This window comes from Aquarana catesbeiana, linkage group LG06 (assembly GCF_042186555.1).
Source record: "Aquarana catesbeiana isolate 2022-GZ linkage group LG06, ASM4218655v1, whole genome shotgun sequence".
Classification (NCBI taxonomy): Eukaryota; Metazoa; Chordata; class Amphibia; order Anura; family Ranidae; genus Aquarana; species Aquarana catesbeiana.
The window spans coordinates 48,144,207-48,157,455 of record NC_133329.1 but is presented as its reverse complement, the minus strand read 5'-3'; the positions used below and the strand labels follow the sequence as shown (position 1 = coordinate 48,157,455).

The 13,249-nt window shown below is 43.7% G+C and overlaps 1 protein-coding gene and 1 pseudogene across 4 annotated transcripts in view; both read left to right on the top strand.

Moving 5' to 3' along the window:
- Window positions 1-13,249, top strand: part of LOC141148377 (uncharacterized) — a 185,921-nt gene that overhangs the window by 169,092 nt on the left and 3,580 nt on the right. The gene's annotated exons all lie outside the window — the stretch shown is intronic.
- Window positions 8,888-9,136, top strand: LOC141147557 (small nuclear ribonucleoprotein F pseudogene; annotated as a pseudogene).

Below are 13,249 nucleotides of genomic sequence, written 5' to 3'. Positions count from 1 at the left end.
CGCATAAAATGGCGAAAATTGGGCTGCGGAACAATTCTTCAATAAATTCTGTAGGCCGGTGACCCTCAGCTCCCTCTGCCAATCCCACTACACGGAGGTTGTTCCTCCTGTTGCGATTTTCCGCATCTTCAGATTTATACTCTAAAGCCTTGATTTTGGTATGAAGGGTGCGGATGTCAGCGCCATGAGCCTCCACAGTGTCCTCCACATGCCCCAGGCGTTGCTCAGCAGAGTGTAATCTGGAACGGATTTTATCCATGTCTTGTCTGATCAGCCCTACATCAGACTGAACGGCATCCACTTTGTCTGTAAGGGCTGTGAGAGAGGCCTGGCAGGTAGCTATAGCTGCCAGCACATCTGCCAGACCAGGCTGGGAGGAGGTGGACTGTCCCGGCTGCTCAGTCTGAGTCGCCATGTTCATGTGCGCCCTTCTCTCGGCCCCCACGCGGTCTGCACAGGCCGCCTCAGGTATCTCTGCCTCTGGGGGGGAATTTTAACTTCTTACCCCTGCCGCTGGATGCCCGAGCCGATCGGCGGCGCATATAGGTGATTTTGGCCGGTAGCACAGCACTTTTTCTGCCTAATAGCAGGAAGACAGCCTCGGATCCCGGCGGAGCTCTCTGACAAGTGTCCTCTCACAGCGCCATCTTGGCCACGCCCCCTCCCATGCCATTTTTATTATACATTTTGGCATGGGGTTTCCTTAAAATCCATACCAGACCCGAAGGGCCTAGTATGAATGGGAAGGGGGCCCACACCGTTTTTTTTTCACTTTTTTATAGTAGGCAGTGTTTTTATTTTTTTTATTTAGCTGTCAGTGGGGAAGACCATTATCAGCATGACTGATGACCTGAAAATTTGGGCATTCGCTGAACGGGTGAACAGGCGATGTTCAGGCTGAACTTTTGCTCAGCCCGAACCGTTCACCCAACTCTAGAAGCTAGTTGTCAGCTAAGAGTTAGTGGGACAGCATAGTAAAAAAAAGCATACGTATAACAGGAGAAGATAGAGGAGCTTCATTTGACAGTGAAAGAATCCATAACTGTACTTGGGACAGTACTCCGCTTTAACATATACACCATGAATCCAAATAGGAGTGTGTACATTTTGCATCAAACTTCGGAGACCAACTCTCACATGTCAGATATTCAGTGCACTTCAGCAGATCATCAGTCAGTTCTGCAGGCCCCAGAGCAACAGCAAAGGTGGAAGAAGTACAAGCAGAAGTCTGATACTCTCAAAAAGAAGCCAAATTGATGAGGCAGAAAGCCAAGTTAGAAGCCAATTCCTTGAGGCAAAAAGCAGAGCTAGAATCTAGTATGCGTGTGCTGGAGACTGAAAGGGTGGCAGCTAGGGATGAGCTTCGAGTTCGAGTCAAACATCGGCTGTTCGCAAGTTCGCCGAACAGCGACAATTTGGGGTGTTCGCGGCAAATTCGAATGCCGCGGAACACCCTTTAAAAGTTTATGGGAGAAATCAAAAGTGCAAATTTTAAAGGTTTATATTCACGGTATTGTCATAAAAAGTGTTTGGGGACCTGGGTCCTGCCCCAGAGGACATGTATCAATGCAAAAAAAGTTTTAAAAACGGCCGTTTTTTCGGGATCAGTGATTTTAATAATGCTTAAAGTCAAAACAATAAAATAAAGTCAAAACAATAAAAGTTGTTCCCCTAATGCCGCGTACACTCGAGCGGACTTTACGGCGGACTTTGCCCGGCGGACTGGATTTCGTCGGACAATTCGATCGTGTGTGGGCTCCAGCGGACTTTGTTTGCTCAAAAGTTGGACGGACTTAGATTTGAAACTTGTTTAAAATGTATCCGTTGAAATCGAGTCCGGTCGAAAAGTCCGCCGTCTGTATGCTAGTTCGACGGACAAAAAGCCACGCTAGGGCAGCTATTGGCTACTGGCTATGAACTTCCTTGTTTTAGTCCGGTCGTACGTCATCACTTACGAATTCGACGGACTTTGGTGGATTGTGTGTAGGCAAGTCCGTTCATTCAGAAAGTCCGTCGTAAAGTACGTAGAAAAATCCGCCGGGCAAAGTCCGCCGTAAAGTCCGCTCGTGTGTACGCGGCATTAAAATCCATACCAGACCTGAAGGGTCTGGTATAGATTTTGAGGGGGACCCCACGCCATTTTTTTTTAAAATTTTGGCCGGGGTTCCCCTTAATATCCATACCAGACCTGAAGGGCCTGCATTAATTGAAGGGCAATGCATTAATAACCGCAAGTAGTTTTAAATGACTTTTTTTCCTTTGAAATGTAATTTTGCTGTCAGACAGTTCTAAACAGGGGAAACATGCGCCCCTTCACAGGCATACTATAGACACCCCCCAGGTACGAAAATTTAAAGGGATATTACACTTTTATTGTTTGACTTTAAGCATTATTAAAATCACTGCTCCCGAAAAAACTGCCGTTTTGAAAACTTTTTTTTGCATTGATCCATGTCCCCTGGGGCCCCAAACACTTTTTATGACAATAACTTGCATATAAGCCTTTAAAATTAGCACTTTTGATTATTCATGTTCGTGTCCCATAGACTTTAGACCATAGACCGGTGTTTTTTGCCTGTTCGCATGTTCTGGTGCCAACCGAACAGGGGGGTGTTCGGCTCATCCCTTGTGGCAGCAGCAGCATCAGAAAAAGCTGTGATACATACAAAAAACTACAGTTGGGCCAGAAGGCAATTTGCGCCAAGACCTTTCAAAAATAGCAACCCATGACTCGGCGCAAAGGGCTCAGGAATATGCACAGAACCATGCTCCAGACCAAGTTATCAAGCCTACCTGCAACATAGATTCACAGTTTCCTGACTTGACATATCGACAGCCCTCTCCAGAGATACCTGAACTTCTCCCCGCTATTCACATTAACTCTAAAAATGTCCCAGTGCCAAGTGTACACATTCAAGAAAGCAAAGACTATGCCAACCCTCAGCATCCATCATGTTACCTGGGTTATCATGCATCCTCCTTCAGAAACAGCCCATTAGGATCCTCGGAGACAACTGCTCTAGCAAATAACCTAATTTGGTGAGAATTAGTGAGCACTAGGCTACTGACATTTGATGATTGCACCGAGAACTATTGAGCATGGAAGACATCTTCCCAAGACATCACCCGGGATCTATAAGTACAAACACATAAACTCAGCACTCATCCTGTTGTGAACCAATTGTATCTATCCAATTAAATTGAATGGTGTATGGGGCTTGGTAATACATGCAGTAAAACAGACAAAGGGCAACCACACATGGTGGTGGACTGGGATTAATCAGCCTGCTAACATTAGAAAGCAAAATGATAAAATGTAAACCTCTATCAAAGCTACAATAGATAAAAGATACAATGAATAAAAGATACATGTGTTAACAACAACAACAATCCCAGAGGCTCGAACAGATAGTAATTAAAGCGGACATTCAGTCATTTTTTCATCTTTCCATCTATTAAATCTTCTGCCCTTGTTGTTTTAACTCTGGGTAGTAGTTTTTTTTCTGCCAGTAAATACCTTATACAGCCCACTTCCTGTTTCTTGTCTGGTCATTATCCTAGGCTTATGACATCATTCACAGCTCTCTCTCTCTCCCTCTCGTGAGAGTTTGCCAGGAAAGGAGGCGGTGTGTCATAAGAGGGCCAATGAGAGCTGTAGAGCTGGAGGTGTGCCTCTGTTTGTCTGTGTAAATCCAGGAAGTGAACAGGCAGCAGCTTCAGCTGCCCACAGTTAAAATGGTTGCAGCCAGACTCAGTGGGGGGAGATTTCTGCAGCATATTTGGCAAGTAAAGAATCACAGAATATATAAAATAATATTCAAAGTGGTTGTAGGGAAGCGTCAGAATGGCAAAGATGTTTTTATTACAAATTATGTGAGCAGACTGCAGTTCCTCTTTAATTAGAATGCTGCTGACTACAGCTAGCTGAGTAAGGCTGCCTTCATGGATGGGCTGGGAACCTGAACACTGAAAGGGAGGAAGGGAGAGAGAGGGGACAAGCAGCTGCTCGGGCAGTAACATTTTTATTGGGTATTATATGATAAAAAAAGATGGTGATGCACTCACAAATTAAAGCCATGAGTGGATAAAGTCATAATGACTTTGCTCCATCATGGCTCAGTAGTCATAGTCCCACCCCACACTATAAAAGGTTCCTTCCAACAGGAACCTTTTGCAGTGTGGTATTGGAGTGGAGATATATAGAACAGGGCTCTGTTTGCTACTAGAGAGTTAGTGTGATGCTGGGGAAAGTGCACTTGTAAGTGCAGTCGCTGTAGATCTGAGGGGAAGATCTGAAATGAGGGGAAGCTCTGCTGATTTTATCATCCAATCATGTGCAAGCTAAAATGCTGTTTTTTTATTTTCCGTGCATGTCCCCCTCAGATCTACAGCGACTGCACTTGACAGTGCACTTGTAGTGCAAAGTGGATTTGCCTTTCGTAAATAACCCCCATTGTGTAGAGTGTCAGTGTAGCATTAGTGTAGTCTGAGTATAAATTGACTATAGTGTGAGTATAGTGTAGTGTCAATGTAGTGTGTCAGTATAGTGGGAGTATAGTGTAGTGTTAGTGTAGTGTGCGTTTTTTTGTCCCATGCCTGCCCCCTTTTTTTTAAATTGTCAGCTGCAGTTGTTCTGACTGCGACACTGTTATTCCACGTTTTTTTAAGTTTTTTCTATCAGCAGTCCTCAATTTAAAGTGCACTAAACACCCCTTTGCATTGAATAAAGTGCATTTAATTACACATTTACCAGTATCTATTACATTTGGATAATAAACACCCCCCCATTATGTCTGGGAGGTCAACAAGCGTATGTGTCCACAGACACGAGTGGACATGTCTGTCCTCAGGCAGGACATGTTTTTCTCTGTTTAGTGATGTTGCCCGTGCTATCCATCCACAGCATGCAGAGGAGGTGGTGGACTGGCTTACTAAACCATCCTCATCCTCCTCATCCTCTATCACCCAAGCTGAGACTAGTGTGCAGTTCACTGCAGCTGCCAGAGCGGCTTATTCTGCCTCCTTGTCCACAGCTACTCCTGCCATAGACCCAGCATCATGCATGGAGGAGTCAGCTGAATTATTGGAACACAGCATCCGCCACTTGCTTCTTGACGATGCACAGGCATTACTTTATTCTGATGTTGGTTCTGAGTTTAAGGACGGGAGTAATATGAGCCTACAGAGAGGGGAGAACACTGATAAACAGCAAATTGGCAGTCATGTTCCCCCAGCCGCAGCGTATTACCAAGTTTGCTCCAGTGATGATGAGGATGGAGGGGATGTTGATGATGCAATTTGAGTGCTGGATAGAGCAGAGGAGCAAAATGAGGAGGAGGCACAACCCCAAGGAGGTAGGATGTCCTCCAGAGGCAGCCATCATGGAAGAGTAGAGAGCACCCACCCTATTCCATCAGATTGTGGAGCTGTTATCTCCCAGCCCATTTTCCACAGCTTAGCTATGTGGGCCTTTTTTGAACACATGTGCAGCTGCAATCTTTGCCGCAAGCAGATCAAGCATGGGAAAAACACCAGCTATTTGGGTAACACATGCTTGCAAAGGCATTTAACCCCCCACCACTGTGCCTGTTAGCAAGAGCTTAGCACCTTAAAGCCACACAAAAAGGACGCAATTCTTCTCCTCATTTCTTACCTTTCACGTCTACCCCCATTATATCTCATGACCTTTCAGCAGCCTCCACTGACAGGGATAATGGTATAGCAAAGAGTGTCACAGATCCTTGCAACCTGTCTGCCAGCAGCACACTACCAGCTGTGGAGTGTAGCAGGCAAATTTCTCTGCCTCAGCTGTTGCATCAAAGAAAAAAGCAAACACACTCCCTGCCACCCGCATGCCCAGCGTCTAAATTCCAGCTTGTCAAATTTGCTGGCTTTACAACTCCTGCCTTTCCATCTGGTTGATTTTGCCCCTTCTGTGAATTTGCAGAATGTAATGTACCACAATGGCAGGTTCCCAGTTGCTATTTCTTTGCACGTAAGGCCATTCAAGTGTACCATCACGTGGAACGCAATGTTTTGGCATCATTGAGCAAGGCAATCAGCAGCAAGGTTCACCTTACTGCTGACACATGGTCCAGCAAGCATGGTCAGAGACAATATATTTAGTTCACAGCACACTGGGTAACTCTGGTTGCAACTAGGAAGGATGCAGGACAGGGCTCAGTGCTGGAGTTTGTTTTGCTGCCACATTCCCATACAGTTAGTGGTGAAGTTGTGAAATTTGTCAGCTTCACCCCCTCCTCCTCCATGCCTTCCTCTGCTGAATAGTCCTATGAACCATCAGTACTCCTAAGTGTTCATAGGGGCTATTCAATGAGTCAGGCTAAAAGATGCCATGCAGTGTTTCAGCTGGTCTGTCTTGGGTACAGGAGCTACACTGGAGCAGAGATTTTTTCAACTCTCCAAGGTACAGGCCCAGAGGTGGTACACACCATGGAAACTTGAGGCGGGGGGGGGGGGGGTGGTGTGCAATAATGGCACTAACCTTCTGTCCGCCCTTCAGCAGGGAAAGTTGACACATGTGCCATGCCTGGCACATGTCCTAAAGTTTGTAGTGCAGCGTTTCTTAAACAGGTATTTAGGGTTGCAAGCTCTTCTAAGGTAGGCCAAAAGAGTCTGTAGACATTTCAGGCGGTCATACACAGCCAGTGTTGGTTGGCTGAAATTCAGTGGGAATTCCACCTGCCTGTAAAACGCCTGATTTGTGACATGGTCACCAGGTGGAACTCAACTTTAGCAATGTTGCAGCTGCTGCACATGCAGCAGAGGGCCATCAACAAGTACCTGTATGAGTATGGCAGAGGGACAGGCTCAGGGGAGCTCAGATTTTTTTCCCCCACACCAATGGCTGCTGATAAAGGATGCATGCACTGTACTGTCACCATTTTAGGAGGCGACAAGGATGGTGAGCCATGACAATGCAAGCATCAGTGACACTATCCCTCTTGTGTTCCTGCCGGAGCATACTCTGTATGTCATTATGGACAGGGCACTCGAGGCAGAGCAGCAGGAGGAAGAAGAAGACTTCCTTTTCTCTCAAAGCCCGCTTGATGCAGACACCATTCTTGCAACGCCACAGGACACACAATAGCAGAGGGAGGAGGGGGGGGGATCCTGGCAGTTTTGGAGGCATTGAAGCAGAGGACAAAATACATCAAATCTTAAGAGATCTTTTTCGATTACCAGAAACCTTAGGAGTAGTATGTGGCTGGAGGGAGGCAGTTCCAGATAGTGTAACCCTCAGTGACCCAGAGGACTCTGCTTCTCATGCCTCAGCAAACTTGCGGTACATGGGCTCCCTTATTCATCAAAGCCTGCAAAGGGACCCAAGAATTTGTGGCATCAAGGAGAAGGATCATTATTGGTTGGCAACCTTCCTTGACCACTGTTACAAGGGGAAAGTCGCAGAACTCATCCTGCCCTCGCAGAGGGAGCATAGGATGAAATATCTTGAGGACACTTTAAAGAGGAGTTTATGTAACACCTTTCCAGACTCTTGTAGGTTACAGTCTCTTAGAAAAGGTATTTTTGAGGCTTCTGTTGGTCAAAAGAGGGACAGTGGAGAAGGGGGCTAGCCTAAGTGATGCATTTAAATACTTTTTAGTTCTCGGTACCCAGGGCGGTCAGCTTCCACATCCCATCGACAGCATCTGCATCATATTGTGGAAGATTATCTAGGGTGAAAACAGACATGGAGAGCTTTCCAATAAATGATCCACTGGGTTAGTGGGTCATGAGAATAGACCAGTAGCCAGAACTTGCCCAGTATGCAATTGAGCTGCTGAGCTGCCCTGCAACCAGCGTGCTTTCTGAACAGGCATTCAGTGTTGCTGGAGCTTTTGTGACAAATAAAAGAGTGTGTCTGTCTACAGAGTCAGTTGACTGGCTGATATTTGTCAAAATGAACCAGTCTTGGATTAGCAGCAGCTAACAAGCCCCTGATGCCGATTGAAGGAAGAAATTGACTGCAAACCAATGTATTTGAAGTCCATTTATTGAAAATTCCATACAAATAATGACACACACGATGATTAAGCACAGTGTAGCTGTGCGAAACTAGTCCACCTCTGTTCCGACTCTGCAACCATGGTGTGTATCATTATTTGTATGGAATTTTAATAAATGGACTTCAAGTATGCCGGTGTGCAGCCAATTTCTTCCTTCAAGCAGTCATTCACGGCAAGCGAGCTAGGGTTTTGCACCCGTGTGAAGAGTCTTGTTTAATTGAATTGCATGTGGAGCCACTTACCTGGAGCGGCGATCAACTTTGTTGTTCACTTCCCTGATGCTAAATGTCGCTGATTAAATGTTTTTGGGATCTGGAATCTCTGCAAGACTGTCTAGGCTGCCTAGTTTTGTGGGTGTTGATTTTGTCTTGCAGAAATTTGTTGGTATAGGTTTCATGAGCACAATTAATACCCAAGAACCATTTTCTCTGCACCTGTTTGACAGGTGCATATCATTTAAATTTTTTACAAGGCCAATTCTTGCTTTCATCAACAGTACCCCTATAGGGTTATGGTGTGAAGGCACCACCAACACTCAAAGCCCAATTTTTCCGCACCTGTTTGACAGGTGCATATAATTAAAAAAATTGACAGAAAGGCCAATTCTTGCATTCATCAAATGTACATCTATAGGGTTATGGTGTGAAGACACCACCAACACCCAAAGCCCAATTTTTCTGCACCTGTTTGACAGGTGCATATACTATTACATTTTTTACAGAAAGGCCAATTCTTGCTTTTCATTAAGAGTACTTCAGCCATTTCCTGCTCTCTCTGGCGGTGTGTTCTCAGAGCATTCCACAGGGAAATTTTCTCCTACTTTCACTGGTCTGTAGATCAGTGGTGGCTTCAACGGCAAAATGAGTTTGCCACTAAACCCCAAACCATTCCTTAATGGCCTTGCTGGTGAGCCAGTAATGGTGAAACTGAAGTGGGGTATGAATTACAAAGGATACCTGGTCTCTGTGGATGGCTACATGAAAATGCAATACAGAAGAGTATATGGGGCGTTGTCTGGACATCTTGGAGAAGTTCTAATAAGGTGTAATAATGTATTGTATATACGAGGAGTAGAAAAGGAGGAAGAAGATGGCGACATGAGAGAATAAAGCAATTACCAAATCAGGTTTTTTAAATTTATTTTGAAGCTTCTCTTTTAAGGTTATTGTTGGACATTATTTTTCTTAACAAAACATACAAAAATCACACAGGTGCAGAAAAATTGGGCTTTGGGTGTTGGTGGTGCTTTTACACCGTAACCCTATAGAGGTACTTTTGAAAAAAATCTGTTTATTTTTTAGTTTCAAAACAAACAGATTTTTTTCAAAAGTACCTCTATAGGGTTACGGTGTGAAGGCACCACCAACACCCAAAGCCCAATTTTTCTGCATCTGTTACTTCTATCCAAAGTCTGCGAAAGAGACACCAAACTTTATCTTAAAAAAAATTGTTAATCTTGGCTGTAATTGTAATTGTACTGTAATTTGGCTTCTTGACATAAGGTTTTCTCACTGTGGTGCAAAAATTTGCTATTTCCATTCAAATTCTGCCAAAAAGACACCAGAAAGCATCCAAAAAAATCTTTAGTCTTGTTACGAGTACACTAAATTGTGGCCTCATCATATAGACCGGCTCCCCAAGCCGTTGTTTACAAAAAAAAGTAAGCTTGCTGGGAAAATCAATTTAAATGTCAGTTTATTTCTGTATATATGTCAGTTTTGCTGCAGCAGGTTTATACATGGTCCAGATGTGCCACTTTACAGGCAAACTAAGGGGCCCCTCCGGCACTATCTTTAAAGGAATGTTTCATTTTTATTGTTTCACTTTAAGCATCATTAAAATCACTACTCCTTTAAAAACAATCTTTTTAAAAAAAATGTTCCCCAGGGCAGTACCCAGGCCCCATGCCCTTTTTCTGGCCAATAACTTGCATATAAGCCTTCAAAATTATCACTTTTGATTTTTCAAGTTAATAGGGTTCGTGGTTTGGGTACAAACTTTTGCGATGTTCGAGAGTTCTGGCAAACTGGGGGGGGGGGATTCAGCCCAACTTCAAAGAAGAGTTAAATGTTACAATATACAATAGTGGTATATATATATATATATATACTGGGGGGAGTGTACTGTCTATTTGTTATTATTGCGTTGATTAAGGAGCCATCTATTAGGCTCCATTCACACCATGGCATTTCCAGTTTGCGGGCAGAATCGCAGCAATTCTGCTTGTGATTTGGAAATGCTGCAAATCCCAGAATGCATTTGAGATTCCCCTTACTTTGAATGGTACCAAATCGCGGCGTGATCTTGCCGCGATTGTCGTCCAAGGAATCACAGTAAAATTGTGGTAAAATTGCTCAAACAGAATCGAGGGATGCCCGACACCCAAAAGAAGTAATTGTACTTCAAAGTGACAGGGATAGCAAGGGCGTCCCATGATTTTTGGCATTTCCAAATTGCGTGCAGAATCGCGGCGATTCTGCCCACAAAACAGAACGCCATGGTGTAAATGGAGCCTTAATTGTTCTCTTCAATTGCAGACTAATTCTTTTTCAGAAAAGAAAAAGGAAGTGTGATGTGTTTTGTTTTTGTTAATAACGTTTCACCCTCACATGAGTTCAGAGCCATCTTAGCTTTCAGAAGCCCACCAGTGAAGCTCTTTTTCCCTTTGATACATATATGCTTTATTAGAAAACTTTCTACAGAAGTAAATTCCATTTAGAATGATACACAACACTGCTTCTGTCAGTTTTGTTAGCTATCTGTCAGCTAAGAGTTAGTGGGACAACATACAGTATCTCACAAAAGTGAGTACACCCCTCACATTTTTTAAAATATTTTATTATATCTTTTAATGTGACAACACTGAAGAAATGACACTTTGCTACAATGTAAAGTAGTGAGTGCACAGCTTGTATAACAGTGTAAATTTGCTGTCCCTTCAAAATAACTCAACACACAGCCATTAATGTCTAAACCGCTGGCAACAAAAGTGAGTACACCCCTAAGTGAAAATGTCCAAATTGGGCCCAAAGTGTCAATATTTTGTGTGGCCATCATTATTTTCCAGCACTGCCTCATCCCTCTTGGGAATGGAGTTCACCAGAGCTTCACCGGTTGCCACTGGAGTCCTCTTCCACTCCTCCACGACAACATCACAGAGCTGGTGGATGTTAGAGACCTTGCGCTCCTCCACCATCCGTTTGAGGATGCCCCACAGATTCTCAATAGGGTTTAGGTCTGGAGACATGCTTGGCCAGTCCACCTTTACCCTCAGCTTCTTTTTAGCAAGGCAGCAGTCGTCTTGGAGGTGTGTTTGGGGTCTTTATCATGTTGGAATACTGCCCTGCAGCCCAGTCTCTACAGTACATGTTGGCATTCATGGTTCCCTCAATGATTTGTAGCTCCCCAGTGTCAGCATCACTTATGCAGCTCCAGACCATGACACTCCCACCACCATGGTTTACCGTAGGCAAGACAAACTTGTCTTTGTGCTCCTCACCTGGTTGCTGCCACACACGCTTGACACCATCTGAATGAAATAAGTTTATCTTGGTCTCATCAGACCACAGGACATGCTTCCAGTAATCCATGTCCTCAGTCTGCTTGTCTTCAGCACAATGTTTGTGGGCTTTCTTGTGCATCATCTTTAATAGAGGCTTCCTTTTGGGACAACAGCCATGCAGACCAATTTGATGCAGTGTGCGGCGTATGGTCTGAGCACTGACAGGCTCACCCCCCACCCCTTCAACCACTGCAGCAATGCTGGCAGCACTCATACGTCTATTTCCCAAAGACAACCTCTGGATATGACGCTGAGCATGTGCACTCAACTTCTTTTGGTCGACCATGGCGAGGCCTGTTCTGAGTGGAACCTGTCCTGTTGTACCGCTGTATGGTCTTGGCCATCGTGCTGCAGCTCAGTTTCAGTATCTTGGCAATCTTCTTATAGCCTAGGCTATCTTTATGTAAAGCAACAATATCTTTTTTCAGATCCTCAGAGTTCTTTGCCATGAGGTTCCATGTTGAACTTCCAGTGACTAGTATGAGAGAGTGAAAGCGATAACACCAAATTTAACACACCTGCTCCCCATTCACACCTAAGACCTTGTAACACTAACAAATCACATGACACTGGGGAGGGAAAATGGCTAATTGGGCCCAATTTGGACATTTTCCCTTAGGGGTGTACTCACTTTTGTTGCCAGTGGTTTAGACACTAATAGCTGTGTGTTGAGTTATTTTGAGGGGACAGCAAATTTACACCGTTATACAAGCTGTACACTCACTACTTTACATTGTAGCAAAGTGTCATTTCTTCAGTGTTGTCACATGAAAAGATAGAATAAAATGTTTACAAAAATGTGAGGGGTGTACTCACTTTTGTGAGATACTGTACATATTATGGTAATGCAATGCAAACACACTCACCATTCTCACCAGTAGGAGCACATTTTGGTGTGCATAATACACGCATGTTGGTGTGCCTTGAGTATATGTGCTGCAGTGCATTGAATTCATTGCAGTGCTTTTTTTTTTTTTTTTTGAAAACATTCTTGAAAATTACATTTGTTCAACTCTATGCCACATATTTAACGCAGTGCATTAAAATGTATGCCTGGATCATTTTATTGCAATGCACACCAATCCAGCACACACAGGCATTAACACAAATCATAGGTGTGAAAACAACTTACAGTTGTTTTTAGCGTTATTTACAGTTTATTTACACAGTTAAAATTTGCTTTTTTTTTTTTTTTTTTTAATGAATGCAGTTTAATCTTTTAGATTTAGCGGGCGTTCTGTAACTTGTATTTGTGTGTGCTAATAATGACTGAGGTGTATTTTTATACAGTAAATTATTAGGAAATGTATGGTTCGGGGGGTATTTTACAAAACTGTTAGATAAAAAAATGAAACTTGGAAAAGAGGGGCAAAGTAACAAAACTGTTCTGGGCATCTGAGGTTAAAGGTGCAGAGCAGGCTCTGACAGTGAAAGGGTTAAAGTGTATCTAAAGTGAAAACAATTTTCCATTTTGTATAGAGTGATAATGGATAAAACGCCTGTCAGTTCTGTTTTGTTTTGTTTTGTCAATCTGTGTAGACACAATAAGAAGCAAGGTTGATCTTCTCTTATACTTTGTCACCAGCAAAAGTATCCCTGCTGGAAGATTTCACCTCTATTTTGGAGGCAATTCAATATTTTGGATTTCCCCTCACTTTCA